Below are 24,872 nucleotides of genomic sequence, written 5' to 3' on the forward strand. Positions count from 1 at the left end.
GCATACCTCTGGGCCATCGTTCATTGCTGACTGAGGTAGGTGTGTGTGCTAAGGGAAGAATGTAGTATGCGTGGGGGTAACCACTACAGGAAATGCTTGGTTAACGTCTGCAAGAAGCAGCGTCTACTGAGAATCACTGTTCTTCCATTGTCTGCCATCTAAGTCTTTGTCTCGCATTCTTTCTTATTACATTTATTATGTACGTTTATACTAAGGTAAAAGTTAAACTTCCCGCATATAACACTGTGAAATGAAGCTGATGTGATCAGCACCACGCTCCAGCCACCTCCCCCCCCCCCAAGGGTTTCCGTCAGGTAACGATCCGATTTAAGCTTTTCGCCCACTCGGACTCCGGAAACGCGTCTGTTGCATTCTTTGCCGCGTCTCGGTGGCCTTCAAGCTTTATGCGAGGACAAGGCCGAAAAAAAATCCGACTTTAGGTAATCGAACCCGGGCCTCCCGCGTGGCAGTCAGACGCCATACCGACTAGACCACCGCGACTGCTAGGTACCTTTACGGGATACTGTATTTCACTTGATAATTTCCAACCTGTTTTTTTTTTTTTTTTCAGTCCCAAAAATTGGTTTATAACCTTTTAACGCGTAATCTTTGCATCGGCGCGTCAGAAAACAAAACCAATGATAGCCGCGCTGAATCTTCGGACAGCGGAGATAAATTTGTTTAAGTCCGGACTTCGTAACACTGTATTAAATTTTCTCAATTGTAATATTTCGACCATAATGCACAAATAAACAACTAATGCGTTAACATTTTATTTTTCAAATCGGAAAAATGTTAGGTAAACTGTAACGAGGAAATGACATGTGTTAACTTGGATTTTTCAGTTTTAACGTATATTAACGAGTAATCTTGCACCAAAAACAGTTTAGTAATAAATGATTAAGTGTCGGCAATACCGCCACATTAAAAGAAAAAAGCTTCACATAATGCTTGTCCCTCACTTTTCCCTGAAAAAATTGGCATAAAATCTGTGACGATTAAGCGTTGAATTACGGTAATAGTGAGTTTTCACGCCTTCCTGTAATGGATGATATTCAGCGAACACCTTCCCCCACAATTCTTTGCGCGAAATCACGTTCGGCCGCCATATTTCGGGCAAACAGATCAGATCCTGCGTTGAAAACATCCCGGGTAGGCATTGTGCCGAAGTGATTTGGGGTGTGATTATCATGATCATTATCTTACGTCACTTCAACGCAGGGAAATCTTGAGGGAGGGAGAAGAGAACAACTACCTCACAGTGGCGTGCCCAGGGTTTACCAAAAGGGGTTACGTAGGCTATACAGTTTTTTAGTAGCCAGCCCTCATTTTGCCACCTTTTCTTACCTTTGACTTTTTTTTAGGAATGCCAGGCAAAAGGAGGGTTATGACCCCCACTAACCCCCTTTGGGCACGCCACTGCTAACCTATGCTACTTCAAATATGGCGCTTATGCATATATCGTAGTAAATAGTCTCTGTGCATCGAACAATCAGAATGTGTTACATAACTAAACCAACTAAACTGTCATATTTTGTAATATTCACATTCCGATTGGCAGTAACTGTTGAAAGGATGTATAATAAATATAAAACATAAACGTGTCAACAAAATGTGTTTAAAATCGCGAAAAAAGGTAATGTTTTATGCCAAATTCTCATTATTTCGCGATTTCGAATGCATAAAAAGGGGTAGCTATTTAGACTATGCCACTTCACATTCATAAACCTATTTGTTTTGCAAGAATTAGCATTTTTCGATGTTGTTGCAAAAATTCAAGGTTCCTAGTAATTGGGCATTGAAAATCCTAAGATTAAAATATAATACTATTTCAAATTTTATGACGTCAATTGAAGTGGTTATGGACTAACCTGTAGAGTTTTTATTACTATGAACGTTGAGGAAAAAATATAGATGTGTGCATATAAGCTGTTTGGTGTGCATATTCTGATCCAAAGTTTTATTATTATTTTTTTTGACAACTGTAATATAAGTGAGGTTGTTAAATAGAGATATTGTTTCCTTCATTAAAATGTGAAGTTCAATTATATCGTTTTAATATTGACGAACATAGTGTGCATTTCTGATCATCATCAATTGTTTACGCCCAGCATACATTTTAAATACATAAACATTTTTATGTAAATTTTTACATAATAAGTTGAAGTACATTTTTCACTAACTTGTTTTTACATATCTACTTTCACTCATTCATTAATAAAGACCAGCGGAACTATGTTATGCGGCTTTAATGCCTATTTATTTATCGTATCAGTTGTATATATGTAGTTTGTCCCATGCCTGAGATGACCGTTAAATTTCGTTGTTGGCCATTAAGGAACCGAAGGTTCATTTTTATACTGACTAAAGCTGGAGAATGTAACAATGTAAATATAGAATCATTTTATTTAGATATAATGATTGTATTGTTTGCGTTGTTTACATTATCCTGCTGTATACTAAGAGTCATGAAGTTAATATCATACGAGTGGTGCAACCTTTCCATGTGTGTTGGAGACTTGTTCTGAGCATGATAATATATTGTCAGGTAAGAAAGAAGTTAATCAAAAAATGTTTTTTTTACTTGTTTTGTGTATGGCTACGAAAGTGCTTAATCATACGCGTTTCGTTAATTCTAAGGAATAGCTTTTTTCTGTTCAGTTACTATAACCCTCGTGAGTCTTAAGCCTGACACATGTTGTGGCGTAGAAAGCGTAACTTTAAATAGAATAGACAATACTTAATAATGAAATCACTACAGGGCATTCCAGCGTTACGTGTGACATTCACACATAAAACGTAAGGTTCTAGACACGCGAAAGGATTAACATATTCATAATGAACTGATTTAATAGAATATGAAGTACTTTGTGTTGTCTGCTAACAAACTAAAAATATTGAGTGTTATGGCACCGCCTGAATGCATGAGAAATATTAACGAAACTGTGTTAACGTGTGCTATGCTTTAAAAATGTACCAAAGTTTAACTTTTTTTGGTCTGTGATTGATTGATTGATCGAGTTGTTGTTTTAAGTCCACTTTATGCACAGTAAGGCTAATCGGGACTGGACCTACATTTAAAAGTGGGATTCGAACCACTATGTTCCTCCACCGGGTATCGAAACCGGGGCCTTGTTTGTGAAGCATAGAGGCTACAGATGCTAATAATGTTTGTTGGTGAAATAATCAAATTATATTAATTCAGAAATATTTAAACCTTAATGCAATTAATATTAATAATTTCCACATTAATTCATTTTGTTATTTACAAGGAGTAGGATCACCTTTCGTGGAATGTGGATATTACAAGTATGTAGAATACATTGAAATATGTAAAAACTTGTAATTCGTCGAGATTTTAGGTTTTCTTCATAATTAATACGCACATTACATACCACTTGCACTCAAGTTCACAGCCGGAATTTATAATGTTAATAACTACTCGGTAATCCCATTATCATCTCCCCGCAGTCAGTCGTGCATTAACGCGTCCACTCGCAGCTCCGTCAGCTGTTGAGTTTCCCACGCGAGGTATGTGATCAAACTCAAGCATTATGCGAGCCCTCGTCTCTCTCTGGCAGGCGGTCGTCTGTCGTTCTGCTCCGCACCGCAAGCAGTACGTGACGTATGGCTCGACACGGTGCTGTAATCAGCGTTCGCCTAATTGACCAACGACTTGCGAGTCGTTCGAGACTTGTTGTCGAAGTTTTGACTTCTTCTCGATATTAGTTGCGCTGTAGTTATTTTCCCAGTTTGGTTGACCGAGGAATGAGCTCGTAGCTCACAAACCCACTAAATCCGAACTTGCAGTGTTCTGACTGACTGCAAAAGCCTGGGAAAGTCTTGGAAATATCTTAACTGCTACATTTCCCCTTCAACTCCATTGGAATATTCAAATGCCAATAACATTCTCTCATTGTCTTAAATAATTTATTTTTCATCATTTCACAATTCGCAGAAATTAAAATAAATTTCTTATTAAGTAAAGATGGAGTGTTTTATCTGTCCTACCTGTGACACAAATTTGTTCACCTATAGCTATAAATCTGAAAGCCGCGGTAGCTCAGTCGTGTCGGCTTTCTTGGCGGATGTTGTTTAGCACAGCGCGCTACGTCGCCAGGGGTTCTGGGTTCGAGTCCCGGGTAAGGCATGGGTATTTGTGTTTGTCCAAATGATAAAAACTGAAAACCGAGAAATGAAAAATTGAGAGAAAAGTGAAAAATGGGGATACTCGTTAGGGCGTCTGACTACCATGCGAGAGACCCGGGTTCGATCCCGGCGGGGGAGAACCGGGACTGTTTCAACCTGTTCAAGCTACTCCGGCGCCCACCCAGCGTCGTATAAAGTGGATACGTGGAGGAAACTCCGGGTGGTAAAGGCAGCCAGGGGCGTGGTGCTGATCACATCACCCCCAGCTCGGCCGAGTTCAAGAAAGCCCTAACCCCACAGCCCCTATACGCCTTCGTGGCGTGGTGCAAAGCACAAGGGAGCATTTTACTTTTTTTTATATATATATATAGCTATAAATCTAGGAAAGTATTCTAAGGGTAGTTATGTTTAATCTGTAGTGTTCAATTTCAAAATTTATTCCATAGAAACTGTAAGAAAAATGTTGCTTAACTGTAGTTACTAGTACTTTAGTGTCAAAAATGTAGTCTGTATTATGTGCGTCCCACCTGTGACAATAGAATGCTCTTGTAATTTATTTTAAAAAACAATCTTTAATTTCAAGAGCAAAATTATTTTTAGGTCGTCAAATACCGTGCCAAAATCATCACATTATAGAAAACAGTCCAATGGTGATGGACAATTCACTTACTCTTGCCATTGGGTGTACAACCACCAATGAATGGACATAAAAATTGCGACGTGCCTGCTGGCTGTTGAAAAAAATTACTTCCGGAGTATATTTTATTCATGGTTCTATTAGCACGCACACTGTTCTTCCCTTTTTTATTAATGGCCGTTCCCCATGCGAATCTAATCGCCTTTCACCCCTGCGCGGAAACTGGCTCTTTTAGATGGGTGGATGCGCTCACCAGAGCTTGCTTCCGCCAAGGGTTTACAGATTTACTTTTCCACCCTTCCAGACTTCCCTTTGTTTCCATTGAGGACAGGACGCAATGGGTCGTCCGTGAAGAATCTTCTCTGTTGCCTTTCATCAAGAAAGAGGGGAAGGGGTGATTGTTGCGTAATTGTCTTCAATGTTATCCTTGTGGTGTTTCCTTTGTTCTGTTCGTCTGGTGTTGTAAGATCCCTTCTTACGTCTTCAGATGAATATAGTTCTGACAGCGACGTATCTAGAAATACATTTCGAGGTGGTCCGACCAAGTGTCTCAATAATAATAAAACAACGGGTGTCAATGGCAAATAAATAAAGAATTATTGAATATTTATTGGATAACAAAAAATAAGTTAGATCCAATTGACGAAGAGTATAGTTCCTGATTAATATTTTATGCACATTATCATAAGTAGTAGAGTGCATAATCTTTGGAACTGTCCTTCAAAGCCGTGTGATCCCAATTCCAATAAGTTCTGCGGAAATGAATAATCATCGATTATGTAACAAATGCTAGACAAATATGTGTTGATTATTTAATTTTATTACATGGTAAGTCTTAGGGGCCTTGCCATCAATAAAGTAACAATACTTTTATTTGTTATTGATGACATTTCCTCACAAATTCAGAAAAAAACCTCAAATTATGGAATAGCATTACACAGTAAAAATGTTATGTACAATATTATCACCAAATTTGCCAATGTTTAAGGTTACCGCAAGTATTTTATTCATGGGAAAAATGCTAATAGCCCCGTCTAGTTCGGCGCGCAACAATGTCTGGGTCTCTGGTTCGAGTCGCGGCCTCGGTATGACTGTTCATCAATTTCACCATAATCTTCGCAATTAGCCAAAAGTGTCAGAAAGGTGAAGTAAAAATAAACCAAATGAATCAGCCGTCCAGCTGCACATTTTGTCACTAGGTGTAGTGCAAGTATATCCCGGTGTCAGAATGGTGTTCAGCCAAGCGGACGGTGTAGGCAAGAATAGTGGTGTTAAAATTCAAAAGATTCAGCAGGTGCGTTGAAAATTCATTCATTGGTTAGCACGGACCACGTGACAATGAGCCACACTGTACACCGTTCTAGAAGATAGTGGCCCATCTAGTTCGCTGCACTTTTTGACATTAGGTGTAGTGCAGGTCAGTGGCGGCGATTGGGTCCTAAAACCGGGGGGGGGGAATGTGCCAAAGCTGGGGGGCAAAGACAGTACATGTCCCTTTGTAGATAAGATTTAGCATAGTGCGGGGGCAAAAGTGTAGAAAAGTGGGGGGCAACTGCCCGCCCTAATCGCCGCCACTGGTGCAGGTGTATCCTGGTGTCAGGCTGGTGCAAGGAAATGACGTTCAACCAACGTTCTGCAGCTTTAAAAGGTTCATTTGATTAGTTAGCACTCACCACGTGACCGCACACTACACCGCTCCAGAACGTAATGCAAACGGTGCAACAAATACACTGCTTGACACCAAATCAACGAGTCGGTGTTGCACCGTGTAACCAACTAGAGTGCGCGTCAAATCTCCTGCATATGGCCTTGAACAGCACCAGCGAATCAGAGACGTGCGGCGTTGCCTAGTTCAGAACCTGTTTCACCTCGCTACTCAATCGTGTACCTGGCGCTCGGAGATTTCAACTTGGCACCGCTGCAGTGCGCTGCTATTGGCTATCGCCATATGCAGGGGATTTGACGCGCACTCCTAGACGCGTGAGTGTGGTGAGAAACTGAAAAATTGCAGCGAACTTGATGGGACTGTTCCACCGTTTTACAATGTACTTCCCCAAAAATTTCTGGTTTTACTTTGAAGGCAGTCACTTTTAAACTTTTGTAGTAGAATTCCGAACTTTTTTTTTTTTTTTTTTTTGGACGAAGCACTTCCGTGTTCCGGGAAGAAATATGTAATTCCGGGTAAATCCTGTAGGGTGGGCAACACTGACCGTTCCCTGCAACCGACTAAAAAACATCCATGAAACTCAAGGATATAATATCTCGTCACACTGCCAGCGAGGTTTTGAAGACTTGAAGTTCCAGTTCGTGGAATGGGAGGACGTTTTTCTACCACTTAAGCTTTCCACTTCCCGTGCCGCACGTAAAAGAAACCCCATTTCGCACAACGACCATTGAACAATGCTCAACAACCCTGCATTATGTCCCTTTATTCCCGGAGCGTGAAATGCCAAGGGAAGACGTAAAACGACACCGAACTCCCAGGGGTTCTCGAAACACGAGCGTTTACAGCACAAAAAAGAAGTTGTGACTGCTAAGCTCTTTCACAGTGCCTTTTTCCACGCGACATTATACGTCCCAGTCGCAAGTGTAATTTGAAACCTGTTATATCAGCGATGGGATGAACATCGCGGGTTTGCAAGCGCGGATCCACGGGAAGGGCGATAGGGGCGATCGCCCCTCCTAATTTTTGGACGTATTATTTATTTCACTTTGAAAAATACTCCGTCCGCATCATATTTTCCTTTTATCATGCGTGTTTATATGGCGGAATGTATAACTGTATTATCTTTCAGCCAAAATAGCAGACGACAGGGGTTGTGTTAGCGAAAACCAACCACGTAGGCAAACCGGCGACCACCGTTGCCAAAGTTTGCCATCTCCCTTACTGTCGCTGTGTTGGTTGAGGCAGGGTGCGAAATCATTGAAAACTGGTTGGGGGAGAAAGTTCTTCATCTTCAACCCCCCCCTCTCCCACAAACATATGTGTATATTATTCGATATACATATTTGTAATGTTATTAAAAGTAAAAATAAATTACTCAATTAAAATATATTATTATTATTATTAATAATAATACTATTATTAATTACATAAAGGAAATTAATTTGTTACTTTTATACATATCAGATATTGCAAAGCAGCTATTTCCTTTACTAACTGGTTAAAGATATTAAATGAATTATAAAATAGTTCAAGTGATTTTATTATGTGTAAGTTTTGTTTAGTTTGTGCTTTATGTTAACATAAATCGATTAGATTTTCTTGCATTCTTGTTTTACTTTTATTGTGCGTATTGATGTAGATTTGTTAATGATCTCTTGAGAGAGAATGCATTCAATACTCACAACTACACTAATTTGTGCGTTTTCAATATTATTCTTAGTAAAGTATATTTGAAATTCAAAGTAATTTCTTATCTTTTGTTTGTTATAACAAAAACTCTCCCCCCGGACATTTTTGGTGGGGGGATTTTTGAGGCCAAGATTGTTGGTGGGGGGAAACGTGAAAAGCAAATAGGAAAAATCACCGTGCGAAGAATTCTTGCAATGTGGAAAGCGTTTCTGCTGTGAAAGAGGCTCAACAGCATTCACGTGACTGGAAGCCGGTAGAGTTATACTTTCTGCCTTGCAGTTATTATTTTCACTCTTGTTTCCTCTGGTTTGCTTTTCTATGGCTTTTATCTATACTTACCCTTTTCTGTCACATACTTCTTTCTCTTTATTGGCACATTTACACACATTGTTTGATAAATGTTTCTCTTTTGTTTTTTTACATTTACATTTTGGCATTGCTGTTATCTGTTGTTTTTCTATTCATTTTCTGTTTTACTTTGGGCTTATCCGTTGTTATAGGAATAAACTAGGAGTTGACTCAATTAGAAGATCAAGGTCTATCACCTTCCTGAACTTTCCAGTTTCCCACCACCTTGGAAGAAAATGTGTGGGAACCCTTTTCCGCCTCGTCTCTAACACCTTCCCCATAAGGCCATTTGCCTTTGTCCTACTTAGAGGTACAATCAGATTTAGGACGCAGGGGACGTGCTAATAGAAGTGCCTGTGGAGAAAGAAACTCGTGTTCGCTTTTCTCGTTAGACTCTCCATCCTCCACGTATCGTTCGTTAGAGCGATGTGAAACTTCTTGTGTTGCGTACAGGGTGTTCCATAAGTGTAGACCCATAGGAGACACACGAGGACTACATTTTTTATATTAAAGTAACAAGGACGTGTTTAGGGAGGAGGTCCATGGGATTCGGATCCCCCCGATATAATTACCAAGTACTAAAATTAAATAATAAAAATATACTTGTTTTTCATTTTTGTATAATCGATGATTATATATTTCCAATGAATTTATGGGAGTGCAAGGATTATATTGTGATGACACGCCATTGACAGTACCAAAGAAGATTTATGGAAACTACTATTTATAATAATATGCATAAAATATTAATCAGGAACTTTACTTTTCCTCAACTGGATCCAACATCCTTTTTTCTTATTAAAAAATATTCAATTCCTTATATATTTGACATTAATTTCATTGCAGGGGCAGTTGTTTTTGTACAAATTTTGGCGATATTAACTATACCTGGGTTAGATAATGAATACATGTCGTTATATAACGTCTTTTTACCAAAACATGCAATAATAACAAGACAATATTAATTAATTCACATGTGTAATAAAAAAGGTAAAGTGTTCCCCTGTGCATAGCACCACGCCATGAAGGCGTATAGGGGGTGTGGGGGTAACGCCCCGCACTTTCTTGATCCGGTCGTGAGTGGGGGTGATGTGATCAGCATCACGCCACTGACCGCCTTTACCCCCCAGGGTTTCCCCCAGGTACCCATGTTATTCGACGCTGGGTAGGCGCCGGGGCCGCTTCCACCGTTAGAAAAGTTCCCGGATTTGAACCGGCCGGGGATCGAACCCGGGACCTTGAGCATGGTAGTCAGACGCGTTACCGACTGAGCCACCGCGGCCACATTCACATGTGTAATATTATTTAAAATTAACAATTATATACTTATTTTAATTTAAACATTATTATTGTTAATATTAATTCTGAGATATTGGTTCAGAGACCCCCTCCGAAATATATTTCTAGATACGTGCCTGTAAAGTTACTATTCTACTGACAGTTAAGCAACGTTTCTCTTACAGTTTGTGTGCAATTAAATATGAAAACACTGTTGATTAAACATAACTACCCTTAAATTACTTTTCCAAATTTGTAGCTGCAACTGAAGAATTTTGTGTCACGGGTGGGCCATACGAAGCACCGCCTCTTCACTTAATACGAAATTTATTTTAATTTCTGTGAATAGTCAAATGATGAAAAATGAATTATTTTAGACAAAGATAGAAGGTGCCTAAATGTGCCTTTGAATATTCTAGTGAAGTTGTGGGGGATATGTAACAGTTGAAGGGAAATTAATTGTTCTTTGGTGTCACGGGTGGGATCCAAAACAAAGATAAAGCAAAAAGTTAAAATAAGCAATATGTAAAATACCTTCTACGTTCTAACTTAATAGTGTATAATACTTGAATTTCTATGCAAATGACAATCTTAGATTGCTCTCTCATAAGATAGAATAAAGTCACAGAATTGCATTCAATTTAAATATTGAGGCTCAGGGACACTTTCACATGAAATACCCCTAAAACATATTCTTAAATAGAATAAACATATTTTGCATTGAAATTTCTTTCATGAACCTTTCTCCCTAAGGCTTAGTATTTTTTTTTATATGTCATGGTTATTTTGGACTGATCGTTCCTTGGGAACACAGAAAAGTATTTTCTGAGAGCAGAATTCACAGAGTAACGTTATAAATAAAATGTTATGTGGAATGAACACTTACTGTGAAGTCCAAAAATTGTCAGAAGCTTAAAGAAGGTAAAGTAATACTGACATTGCACTATAGTTCATGGTACAGTCACGAACACTTCTGGGTTGTAACAGAAAAACCTAAGTTTCAATGGAACCAATTCAACCCACAGACTGTACAATTGTTAACATAAATGCATAAACAAAGATTGAACATCTAATGCGTGCTTTGTTGGCGCGGCATCCTAGAAACCGATAACTCCGGCAAATGGAGTACATTTTTTATTTTTTAATTTATCAGGTAAAAGTGGAACTGTTCAGCTGATGCAGGTGTTGTCTCCATTGCTGAGGACATCAGATTGCGAGGATAAAAGTTAATAATTGGACTTCATATTCCCGGTTTCGTCGTGCTGAAAGGTAATCTGTAATTTGAACTGTAAATTATAGATAATCTGCAACAGGAGCGGCTTAAGGATTGATCGAGTTTATTTAAAGTCCACTTTATGCATACAAAGGCTAACCAGGACCGTGCACACAGTTTAAAGTGGATCTGAAGGTATCAATTTTTGCAGCCTTGTCACCCGGCTCTGGAGCTCACCCAGCCTCAAATCAATGTGTGCCTGGTGGCAACCGTGTGGGGTAAAGACGGCCGAAGCGTGGTGCTGATCACATCACCTCCAAAATGGCCTGAGATCGGAATGTGTGGCGCCCTTACCCCCCCCCCCCCATTCTCCAAATGTGTCTTCATTGCAACGCGCTGTATGCAGGGGAAACTTTACCTTTACAGAGTGAATATTTTATCTCGAGCCGCCCCTGGTCTGCAATATCCCTTTGTAGAGTTTTGAGAGCTGTTTTGTTACGACAATACTAGAGCTATGAAGCCGTGATGTAAAAATAAATGAAGTGCATAAATCCATACAAACAGCCCATTTCCTTGTCCTTGCACTTATCACATAGAAACTAATCGTATGATCTAAGAGATCGACTCACCCATGTGCCTGTCATGTGACTCCACCATAGATGGTCGAGCGACCATTACATATTTACCAGGGTTGTTAAAGATCCAGGAACTCATAAATTCTAATTGGTTGTATTGGATTCCGCTACAGGACCGGAATTTTTTTTCTCGTACAATTTATTCGGTCCAAGTGCGCATTGTTTCATTGCAAAAAGGTTCCTGGACCGTATTCAAATTCATCCTGAAAACACGTTCCTGGATCTAATTGCAATACTTTAAACATAAAAAGGTTCTTTACGACCTAGAACCCATTTACACTTGCTGATTTTCTCTTCTGAGCGGGAATTGAATTTATTTACAATTCCTGGAAATTAACAACCCTGGGATTGTTAAAGATCCAGAAATCCATACATTTTAATGAGTTCTATTGGATTAAGTAACAGGACGGGAACTTTTTCTCTCGCACAATTTAAATTTAATTTAAGTTGTGTATTGTTTCATTGAAAAAAGTTCCTGGATCGTATTTGAATTGATCCGGGAAAATGTTCCTGGACCGAATTTAAAATAATTCGGAAAAAATGTTGTTTGACCGTATTTAAATGAACCCGTAAAAGAGGTTCCTGGACCGAATTGAAATTGAGCCGGAAAAAAGGTTCCTGGACCGAATTGAAATACTTTACAAATAAAAAGGTTCTTTACGGTCCAGAACCCATTTACGTTTGCTGATTTTCTCTCCTGGACCGGAATTGAATTTATTTAAAATTCCTGGACCTTTAACAAACCTGATATTTACCATCCTTTTTCGCCACTGGTCAGTTGGAGATGTTATCATTTCAGAATTGCTTTCCCTTTGTGTTGCCATATCTTTCTTCCTTTACTGCGTTGCCAAAAACTTTAACATCATCAAATATTACATCCCTGATTGGGCTTTGTACGGTTTTCTCCATCATGACCATGCAAACACTTGACAGTGAATAAAAGTGACAACGATGTGTTGAACACCGCCCATTTTGGCAACGCAGGGGCAGGATTACATGGCAAGCAGTTGATTGCATGGTTCATGTTTCTTCCGCTCGCTCTTCTCCTCTGGGTCGAACTGTACACTCGTTGCAATAAAAATGGGACACCTACATCCTGAATTACTAGCTTCCCTGCAAGGCGATGAGTGTGTTGCCTAACTCTACGGCGGTGGTAGAAGTTGCCATTGAAAATTTGCTATTGAAATCAACTTATCGCCGTATAGGTAGGCAACCCACACAGCGCTGTGCAGGGAAGCGAGTATTTTAGGATCTAGGTGTCCCATCTTTATTGCCAGTGACTGTACAAGGTGACAGGTAGGAGTGCGGACAATTGCGAGCGCTGACAATTGGGACCTCATTCCAACCAAACAAGTTTAAAATGAAACATTCTCACGGACAATTGTGATCTGAAGAGATGAACTCCTCTCCCCTCCAGCGTACCACCACATACGAGAATCTTATGATTGTATTTCTTCATCTCCATGGAAACCACTCTTCCTCTTTCGAAATCAATTCTTAAGTGTCGATTCTATGTTCATTGGTAATGAATTACAGTCGATCTCCGTGGTTATCACTGCGTGCTACGATGGCTGGGGTCCTCGTTCGAATCCCGGCCTGGGTATGGTTGTTCTTTGATTGTCCTTTCATGAAATCCACCACTCATCCCCACCGTAGCGATTAGCTGAAAGTGACAGAAAAGCGACGTTAAATAACAATAATCAAATTTAATCAAAATAATGAATTATAATCAATTTGCCACCCTTTTGATTGACTTGATTGATTGGTTGTATTTTACTTCGCTTTTCTGCCACTTTTGGCTAATTACAAAGATGCGGATGAGTGATGATATGATGAAATTGATGAATGGATACTCAGACCCATGGCCAGACTGGTATTCGAACCCAGGACCCCTGGCGTCGCAGCGCGATGTGCTAACCACTTCGCCACGAAAGTCGGCTTGCCACTCTCTTGTACACATTAGTCATCTAGTAGACAATTAAATGAAACAAACCAGATATTTGGATATGCCCTTTACAGATGTATCAAAATAGAAAAGGAAAATTAAAACTACATCAACATGTAAGTAGTACGCACAGATAGGTCAAATATGTCCATAGTTCCATCAGAATGAACCACGAAGAGAAACCGTAATCTTCGTAATGCGAATTCGAACCTGACATGTTGGTTTGAATGCCCACTTGGAAAAGTTAGGAATAACAGACTTAACCTACTGAGAACAATATAAAAATATCGCACCTATCCTGCAGGATAGTGTCCTCTATTAGTGACTCGGTGGTAAATATGAATAGGTTTTGACAAGATAAGAAGCCATGTCAATTTCCAAATCTGTCTATATTCAGTACTTTTATATCCTCGAAATGGTACAATCTTGATATGATATACTATAGCTTTATCAGAGGATGTGAAATAAAGACATGGACGTCCGTAGGATTTTTTGTAGGGAGGGGCAAGCAAGGTATTTTTTTCCAGGGCGCACACAAAGACACATTTCCCCCAGTGGTGTTCTCTCAGAAAACACTCGTTTAGTTTTGAAGTTATCGTGTTCCTAGCAACGTCATTATAATAACTGACGTAAATTACTGTGACTAAAATGTGATTTTCTCTCTTGTACCGGAACTGAATTTATTAACAACCTTGACAAAAAGTTAGTGTTTTACAATTCCACTGAGATTTTATCACAGTTTCTCAACTTAATGTCATATTAATTGATTGATATCTCGAATGGTTTACGTTCGTAAATAAAGTTACTAAACTTTTTATTATTCACTGTTGTCATCAAAACAACACAGGAAGTAGTGACTGTTTTTTAAACATTCACAAATAACAAGTATTTACGTATATCTTTTCCATTGTACATTATGTCATATATTAACAGGGAGCCGTTTAGTTCAAGAACGCTGTATAATGTGAATGTTTTAAGAGTTTATGTTCTAGATTCGTTTTTGTTTGGTAGGATAGGTTCCGTGTTAAAATTGTAGGCTAAATTTGTAGATGATGATTTCAAGCGAAAGAACAGTTTAAGAATCACAAATTTTTATAATTCTTGCAACGTTAATTTGTATAATGTTATGGAAAGATCCAGTTTGCGTGTTGTGAAGTCATGCATAAATAGTGCACAGAAGTACAATTCTGTCGCATTCGGCCGGAAAGAGAAATCAAACACACACAAAAATGATTTGGTTAGAATCGGTGGTTGCTGAAACACACTTTTATATTTACATTGTGTGGTTCGTTCTACCATTTTCTGCCGTGTACGCCGGTGTAAAAGTTCTGCCGAAACCGCATTCAATTGTCTGAATCAGCCCATCCCCACTTCTCAGTTCGTATACGAATGTCAGACATTGGTAAAGATTATCAAGAGGACTTTTTTTTTTTTTTTTTTGTGGGAAGATGTACTTGTTCAAATTTCGGACTTTTGATAATTTGCTAGGTTGATCTTTGACAAACACTGACATTAAAAGTTTAATTCTGAGCAAGCCACTAAAACAATTCCATTGATTTAATGATTTCTTTTAAATATTATGCACTTATCATCGTTATTTACCGTTAGCAGTTGGTATTTGGTTACAGTGAAGTTTTAAATTTCAATTTTTAAAATCTTATTGTCATCCATTGTTTTGTAATTCGTAACCCGGTAACAATGTGTACAAATCAAAATAATATGCAACTGAATATGCGTTATATGTTGTGATAAAAATTAAATGTGCTTAGTGTTGGTTATTCGTCTTGAGAACTCGTCAAACACTACTGCGGCATTATCACGCAAGGTGTTCTAGGTTAGAGAGAAAATTCAATACATAGGTTTTTTTTTGTTTTTTTTAAAAATTAACTGTCTTAATTGTAGCAGACTGAAGTAGTTTCTTGACGTGTTTGTTACCCGCTTCAGGTTACAATTTCTTACTCCTTTTGTGACGTGTAACTTTTTTTTGGGGGGGAGGGGTTGTAAATTATACATTAACAGTGGATCTATTTGAAAAGACTTGCTCAGTTCTTCTCGAACTCTACTACGGTTTAGCTTTCTTTCCTAATTCCTTGAAATTTTTGTACTGGCTTGTAGGCTTGATGAGCTCGAAGCGAATCTCAAATCTGATACTGTCTAAAACTGGAAACTGTCTCGTACTTGATTTTTTGATGACAAATATTAACTGCAAATTTGCTGAGCTGTGGGTTATGTTTTTATGTCATATTTATGCACAGATAAGCTAATGAAGACTGGAGCTACAGTTTAAAATGGGATGCACCTGCACGTTTTGGCAACTTTTATTTTAACTTTGTAATGTGATCGAGTATTTTGATTGGCAAAGTATAGAGTTCAAGGGGAAAAGCCAGGAATCATAGCGGTGTTCCCAACTACAAGATGACTTAAGGAAACTTACACCCTGTCGATAATTTGAGCATTTTCCTCAAGCGCGTGTCACATTTGGTCACATTGGTTTATATGGAAGATAAGTATGGTGTCTCGTCTTATATTAGGAAGCCATTTTATGAAAACTTAGATTTCTTGCACAATCTTATATCCTGGCGATAATTTGTGCATTTTTCTAGTCAAGCCTGTGTGCACTTAAGTGGTAATTTTGGTCAAGATTAACTCGAGAACCATTCGACAGAAATCTTTCAAATTTTGCCTGAGGACCGAGAAAGGATGTTTCTAGAAAACCACTTTGAGATATTTTTATTTAATGCATCAAGGTATTGGGGAAAATAATTCTGCTTGCGTCTCAGCTCCCCATGGTGGGTTTGGTGGGTAGTTAAGGGTAGTAGTTTGTACAGTCACTTCAATGCGACTGTGCTCCTTTTTACATATACGTAAGACCTATAATAGTCTGAGTTAGATAAAGCGACTCAAAATGTAATCCTTGCTTAGTAGTATATGTATTTTCCCTTTCTGCGTCCCGGAGTCGAGAGAGACGAAGGGGACGTAGACGCGCACTGGGCCAGGATGGTGGGTCAACTCTGCTGTTGCAACCAATATCTTGCTCAGTTCTTCTCGAATTCTTCTCCTGACGGTGCCATTCGAATGGTTCTGCCTTCGCAAACTGCTGACGGAACCTTTCAAGTGGTGCCGCTGGGTGTAAAGATCTTAGACTGCCAATAGCTCACGCTGGTGGTGGCTTTGCATGCGAGATTTCAGGAAGAGCTACACAGTGTTGGGGAGGAATCATTTCTTCCCACCACTTGTGAATGCGAGATTACTTGGTGCAACACCACATTGAACTGCGCGTTAACAAGTGACGTTGGGTGAGGCAGGTTAGCGCCGGAGACAGGGTTAGGCGGGTCGGGGCGCTGAAGAAGCTTAGATAGGATAGGGGTTGGCAGGTAAATTTGATACACGTTAGTGGTGGGTGTGGGTGAATATATTTTCAGTTAACTATACTTGTTAAGAATGTAGGTTTCTAGTGACCCAACTTGCAATGTTCTCATTTTCTTTGATGCACGAATGATACAATGGTGTTCCATAAGTAACTGTTGGGCTACAAAAATGTATTGCAAGTAAAGTATTGAATGAAACTAGTCCAGAACGAACCAGGAACTCAGTTTTCCTTTATATATATATTTACACTTACAAATGTTCAGTGTGTGCACCACGGGTGACAACTCACATCAACAAATGGGTCTGACGATTAGTGTCTTTCGCTGCGACAATACGCTTCCTTAGGACTGCGATATCACGCGGCATTGGTGAGACGAATACCCTGTCTTTGATGAAATCCCGGCAAAAGAAGAGGCACTGTGTAAGGTCCGGTGAAATTGGGGACCCAAACATTGCACAAAACACTGTGAGTGATGTGGGTGATTTGAGTGTCGCCTAGCGGCAGGGATATGAACTCTCAGCATAACAAAACACACACGCACAAACTGTTTGCGTTCTTCGATCGTTAGTTCAATACTTTACTTGCAATACATATTTGTAATCCCTCAATTATTTATGAAACACCCGGTACTTAGTGCAATCCTTAACTGAGGACTAAATATTTAATTTTGCCCCCCCCCCCCCCATTTAGGAAGGAGGCAGGAAAGTGTCGCATATGATCTTCAGAACCGCTGTCTAAATAATTGCTAAACGTATGCATAAACAAAATATGTAGTTTCACAAATTTAGGTATTAATATTGGTTGAAGAAAGGAAAAGATGTAACAAACAGTACAAAATTAATATTGTTACAAGTGATAATCATTGCGTACCGCTATAAAAAGCACGGTGTGTGTGACATATTTGTTTGCATGTGTGTATGTATGGGTGCCTACTAGTGTTGTTCACGGGACGAGACGGGACAGGCTTTTAAAAATTCGAGACGAGACGAGATTGACCATATGTCATGAGACAAACGAATATTTTCGAGACGAGACAGGCCAAAGTCTCGTCTCGTGGGCAACACTAGTGCCTACCTATTGTCCCCTTCGTCAATTTCATCTAATCACCAGGGGAGGCAAAATGACACGTCAAGTACCAAAAATAGAATACAAGTTCATAATAGTGCAAACACTTTGTTTATGGGTTTTTGTAAATATTTTTTTTAAAAAATTGCATATGATATAATTATATAGAGGAAAAATCTGGAGACGAAATGTAGAACGAGACAAGTTTCCTTCTTCAAGAAATGAGATTGTACCATCCTTATCAAAAACTGATATTCTACGAGACATTTGAGCTCAACATTCATAGTACTGAACGGTAGTAAAGTGCATATGAGGACTGTATATTCTAATATTCCTTCTTGTATAAAAGATTAATACGAACACTTATAATTTATTTCTCTTATGCACGTTTACTTATTTTTCTCCTGTATATTAACTGTTTTTCATAATTTCTTCTGTGCCTCCCCGATGGCATAGTGGTAACGTCGTCGCCTTGCAATCAAGGTGTCCCGGGTTCGATACCCGGTGAAGGCACATACTGGTTCGGATCCCACTTTAAACTTTAGGTCCGGTTCAGATTAGCCTATCTGTGCATAAAGTGGACTTAAAACAACAAATCAATCAATCGCAATATTTCTGCGGGGGGAGACACGCCAGGTCAGTCTGATAGCTCCTTCAATGGCACGCATCATATTGCCTCTGGTTTTGTTTGTGCATGCATGGTGAATGGTTGCTTATAGACTGAAGGGGCCCATGTCACTTGTCACTTAAATGTGACATCCCGCACTTCGTGTGTTACTTCATATGTTCTCTATAGTTAAAAAGATTGTTAGCTACTTCATTTTAGATTAAGATTTAATTTAGCCTGTAAATCACAGAGAACAAATTGCATGTACTGTTGTTGGGAAAAGGCCGGCCTTTTCATAGAAGGTTGAATGGGCCTCTGGAGTGAAATAAAGTAATGTTTGTTGCCTTGTAATCAGGGAGGCCGAGTGCTTTGGATCTCATTTCAAACTGTAGGTCCAGTCCAGATTTATGAAATAGTTGTTTTTTTCGTCTTTTTTCTTTCTTTCCATTTGCAGCCAGTCTTATTTGCTTCTGCTTCAGTTTTAGTGCCAGTGATTTTCTACAGCTGGACCGCGAAAGGTTCAATGCACCCAGGAGTTGACGACTAATTTAAATCTACGTAATTTTATATTTGACAGCAAATGTGTGCATAATTGAATTATGATTATGCCATAGTTGATATATTAGTATGGTTCATATTAATTTCCATATAAACTTAAAGATCAGAAATGTATTTATAGTGAAATTTTTGGCATCAGGGCATCGACTTGTAAGATATAAATTTACTGGACTTGCCAGTTAACCAAATTATACATGATGTACTGGAAAATCAGAATACAAATATATTTTACTAAACACAAAATTTAATGTAGAGAGATTTGATGCTAGATTTTAAAAAGGTAAAGCAAAATTTTATTTTTTGCTTAATGAACGTGCTCATACAACATATTCAAGCATTGAAAATCACATCGTACTATTAGATAGTATTAAAAATACACACACAACTAACTACTCTAGTTATGTGAATGTTTATACTACATAGATATATTTAATAAGCCTACCGAAATACGAAGATAACACTCGGAAAGAACCGCCCATTAAAGAAAGCCATTTTTTTAAAGACACTGTTTATGTCTAGCTACGAATTTCACATTGTAAATTGTGTTTTATATTTAGAATTTAGTGTCTATTTTGCAGTAGGGAGATAAACGAAGGTCATAGAACAGAAAAATAATGCCATCTAATAATTCATCTAGGGCTAGGAATCATATTTTTTTTCTGGACTTTGAAAACACTGCTATACCTGATAGTAGTCAGTTTCACTTCAATTAAGTAGTCAGTTTCACTTCAATTAGAACCAGAAAACAAGAAAACATTGTTTTTATTTTGCATTTTCCGTTTATTTGTTGTTTTTTTTGTAATTTTTCAGTAACTTTTGCCGTTTTTATTGCATTTTCTAATCATTTTTGAAGTTTTTGTTTTCTCCTTACCAGATGTTTCATGAATTTTAAATGCATTTGCTAGCATAACTTCCATATTTAAATTCCCTAACATGGTCTTTTTAGCAATTACGCCATTAATCGTAAATATGGTCGATGAAAAAGCACATTATTATTTTTAATTGAAATTTTTGGCAATGGATTTAATGAGATTAGTTGTCGTAAATTTACTTTCCGTAACGCCTACTTTGAGTTTTCCTTGTGGACCACTATTATTGCTTTAATCTGATTTTAAAGTAAAATTTAGTCACAGTATAAGAAATATATATAATCTGACGCACACGAAACAAGACTGTATTTTGAGATGCTCACCGACTACTGTATCATGCCAGGCCACCTCTGGAAGGAGGTAGATGACTTGCACAGAAAAACTTTGCGGAGAATTTTATGTAACCTTGAAGTAAAAATACACAATTTTTAGGTATTTTTTAAAAACCTTAGGTATTTTTTTAATAATTTTAAGGTCATTCTATAGGTTATTTAGAGATTTTTAGTTCAACTTCCGAGCCCTAATAACTATAGCCTAAATAGCATGCCACAGTGTAATTAATTGGTTTGCCTTTGCTGCAGAAAATGGAAAGGAAGGACGATGGTATAGAAGCCGTTGACGGTGGCATGGAAGCCGTGACCGGTGGCTTGGAAGCCGTTGACGGTGGCTTGGAAGCCGTTGACGGTGGCATGGAAGCCGTTGACGGTGGCTTGGAAGCCGTTGACGGTGGCTTGGAAGCCGTTGACGGTGGCTTGGAAGCCGTTGACGGTGGCATGGAAGCCGTGGGCGGTGGCATGGAAGCCGTGGACGGTGGCTTGGAAGCCGTTGACGGTGGCATGGAAGCCGTGGGCGGTGGCTTGGAAGCCGTTGACGGTGGCTTGGAAGCCGTTGACGGTGGCATGGAAGCCGTTGACGGTGGCTTGGAAGCCGTTGACGGTGGCATGGAAGCCGTGGACGGTGGCTTGGAAGCCGTTGACGGTGGCATGGAAGCCGTGGGCGGTGGCATGGAAGCCGTGGACGGTGGCTTGGAAGCCGTTGACGGTGGCATGGAAGCCGTGACCGGTGGCTTGGAAGCCGTTGACGGTGGCTTGGAAGCCGTTGACGGTGGCATGGAAGCCGTTGACGGTGGCTTGGAAGCCGTTGACGGTGGCATGGAAGCCGTGGACGGTGGCTTGGAAGCCGTTGACGGTGGCATGGAAGCCGTGGGCGGTGGCATGGAAGTCGTGGACGGTGGCATGGAAGCCGTTGACGGTGGCATGGAAGCCGTTGACGGTGGCATGGAAGCCGTTGACGGTGGCTTGGAAGCCGTTGACGGTGGCATGGAAGCCGTGACCGGTGGCATGGAAGCCGTGGACGGTGGCATGCAAGCTGTGGACGGTGGCATGGAAGCAGTGGACGGTGGCTTGGAAGCAACCGCTGCCAAGAAGTTGAAACAGGACGAAGTCCATCACTCATCGTTTCTCACTTCTCTGCCGCTTTCGCCTCTCGAACTTATAATACGTAAAATTTCTAACGTACAAAGACCTTTTAAATTTATCTACAACCTGTGCATATTTTTTTGGCATCTGTTCAGGGTATGCGCTGAATTTGTACACAATTGTGGAGCTGAAGATAGAGACTGCTCTCAGCGAATAAAAAGACGTTGACCTGTTACTATACGAGAGGATGCAAGGTTTGAAAAACGCTTTTGATACATTTTGGCAATATTTTAGGTTCTATTCTGAAACAAAGTTGAAAGCTATGTTTTCTACTGTAGTACTTAAGCAGTGCGAAGAATTGTTTTGCCAAATGTGTAAGAGAAAGGACATTACAATTTGTCGTAGAAGAGCAATGGCTTCTGCTGAAAACCTGTGTGCGAGATTCGTAACTGGATCGAACGAGAGTCTTATAGGAAAATTTGTGTTTGTTTTCAGCCGTGAAATGGCGACCAGCAAGACGTGCGAGATCTATAGCATTGATTGTGATCACGTTCTGAATATGACTTTCTTGCTGAAGAATTTGCGCTATTAGGTGAAATGTTGGCTATCTTGGTATTCAGAAGAAACAGTAGAATGGTTCATGCACGTCACGGGAAATCGAAAATTACAGAGCGTAGCCCAAGAACAACCTATTCGATGATTTCAAAGACTGGTATCCACAGCTGCAATATGATGAAGATGGAATTAAGTGCGAGGATCGTAGATGCAGGCGAAGGTCTACCTGAAGAGCAGTACCCAGGCGTGGAGATACACGTATCTCGGGAACAAGCAGTAGCATTTCTACATTTCATCCCTCCCAACGGCCCTTTCACACTTGATATACGCAATATCAAGTGCAAAGAGGGCATGCATAGAGTAAGGTGGGGTAAGACTGCGCGGCCGGTAAGACTGCGCACCGGTTTTTCGAGGTGAAAATCACACACAGTTGGCACCACTGCGCCACCGTTACTTCGTCCAAGATGGTAGCTAGCTGTGGACAGTGGTGAAGATACATTTGAAATTCGTTGTGCTGAGAGAGGTAAGTGAAAAGATTTTGAGGGTGTTTGCTATTTATTTTGGTACTATGTGTGTTGAGTACTACGTCACTGTGACTGCATACAATATTACGATGTTGATGGGTAGAAGAAGTGTGTTAATGCCGAGTCCACCTGTGTATTAGTTTCCATTGCTTTGTGCAATGGCTGGGCAGCATCACGTGATTTGTTCAGGAAAGCAGCACGGGGCACGACTGCGCACGTTCATTCAGCTTTCCAGACATCTTCACTGAGAAAGAGTTTCATCCCTCTACTGTGATAAATGTATCAGCTCCAACTCCAGGTGAGCAGTATTTAACAAGTGGGGTTAACAATACTGGACCATCCACCAATGACGTGCCACAGCAGGCAAATGCTGCTCATGCTTTGGCTGAAACTCCAGGTGAGCAGCCTTCAACAAGTGGAGTTAACAATACTGGATCATACGGGCACATTTCCGTTAACCAGATATCACCACTTCCATATTCAGCACAGCCGACGAAAGGGAAGGCAGTCTTAGGTGTTAACTCGATCTCCATTCAAAGTCAACTTGGAAGTCTCGTTGGCTGAGAAGAGTAAGAAGAAAGTTCAGGAGAAACAGAAACGGAACATCGTTGTTGAAGAAGATGTAGCAAGCAGAAAACGCCAGAAGAAAGGGTACAATTGCCCAGGTTGTAATGAGAAGTACAGCGATCCTCCAGTAGAGGATTGGATCGTTTTCCACATGTGACGAGTGGTGGCATGAAAATTGCACCTCGTATGAAACAGGAACCTTTATTTGTGATTTGTGTTAGCCATTCCTAACCCAAATGCAGGACGGGATTCACTATGCCTACTGTTAGAATGCCACGAGAAATGTATCCCGTATGATAGAATAACGTTTTTAGGTGATTTGTGTTTCTTTTTATACAAATGTGACTGTGTAGAAAGTGCACATTCTTACCCGAACTTGATCGCAGTCTTACCCCGCGGTGCGGGTAAGACTACGCATTTGCATGGTCACGGTTTTGTAATTGTTTCATGCAGAAATATTGTTCTTTCAGCTTTCGGAAATTTACTGTGAGCTAGCAAAGGATAGTGCAATGTGTATTGCTTTTTTCATGTGTGTCTGTAGTTTCATAGCTTGAATATAAAATTATGAACTCAAACTGCGTAATCTTGCCCCACCTTACTCTAAGTGTGATCCTGATGAAGATTGCTGGTCGGATGAGGTCCAAAACTGTTTCCTTCGTCGAACAATTCCGCATAGGGTTTGAGAGTTGCCAGAAACCTTGTTTTCGTATATGCTTGCACTTATTCATATATTTTTTTTTATTGTAGGGAAAATCCGCAAATCATCGCTAATTAGTATCGCTTATATAATTCTGGGGACAATTTAGATAAAATTTATTGTAATTTCATATTTTTGATTCACAGTGAATGAAAAATAAACCAATAAAAAAAACAGTAAGAACGTGTTGTATATCCATTAATATTGCAAATTTGATGTATGTGTGTGTATATAAATTTAAATTATATAATATATACACCTAGGTATGTATGTATGTATATATATTAAATTATACATATGAAATGTGGCCGCGGTGGCTCAGTCGGTAACGCGTCCCGAGTTCGATCCCCGGCCGGTTCAAATTCGGGAACTTTTCTAACGTTGGAAGCGGCCTCGGCGCCCACCCAGCGTCGAATGACATGGGTACCTGGGGGAAACCCTGGGGGGTAAAGGCGGTCAGGGGCGTGATGCTGATCACATCACCCCCACTTGCGACCGGATCAAGAAAGTGTGGGTCGTTACCCCCACACCCCCTATACGCCTTCATGGCGTGGTGCTAAGCACAGTGGAGCACTTTACCTTTATACATATTATAAATTAGTATTACGAGGGTCACTATTTATATTTTGAGCCTAACAATGAAATAACAGGAATTTGGCATTGAAAACTGCTTTATTGTTTTTCGAAGTATTCTCCTTTATGGTCAATACACTTTTGCATTCGTTCGAACCATTTGTCAAAGCAGTTTTTCCAACCTTCTTGAGACACCTCCATAATATGGTTTTTGAACACATCAACGGCGTCTTCCGCCGACGAAAATCGTTGTCCACGCAATTTATTCTTGACATTCGGGAACAAGAAGAAGTCATTGGGTGCCAAATCAGGACTGTACGGCGGATGACCCATCAATTCGATTTTTTGACTGTTCATAAAGTCGGTTGTTAGACGAGATGTGTGACAGCTGGCATTGTCTTGATGAAGAATGATCCGACGGCGTTTGTTTGTTTTCCGTATTTGACCGAAGACCTCTGGCAAACAAATTGTTGTGTACCATTCAGAGTTGACCGTTCTACGTACCTCTA

The 24,872-nt window shown here is 39.8% G+C and overlaps 1 protein-coding gene across 2 annotated transcripts in view; it reads left to right on the forward strand.

Moving 5' to 3' along the window:
- Positions 1-24,872, forward strand: part of bark (C-type lectin domain-containing protein bark beetle) — a 243,301-nt gene that overhangs the window by 25,899 nt on the left and 192,530 nt on the right. The window contains exon 2 of one of the 2 annotated variants that reach the window (XM_083125146.1): positions 10,921-11,036. The exons of the other annotated variant lie outside the window; for it this stretch is intronic. The gene's annotated coding sequence lies outside the window, so the exon portion shown is untranslated. The remainder of the gene's footprint in view (positions 1-10,920; positions 11,037-24,872) is intronic. 2 annotated transcript variants of the gene reach the window in all.

Source organism: Lepisma saccharinum, chromosome 7, assembly GCF_977018435.1.
Source record: "Lepisma saccharinum chromosome 7, izLepSacc3.1, whole genome shotgun sequence".
NCBI classification, from domain to species: Eukaryota; Metazoa; Arthropoda; class Insecta; order Zygentoma; family Lepismatidae; genus Lepisma; species Lepisma saccharinum.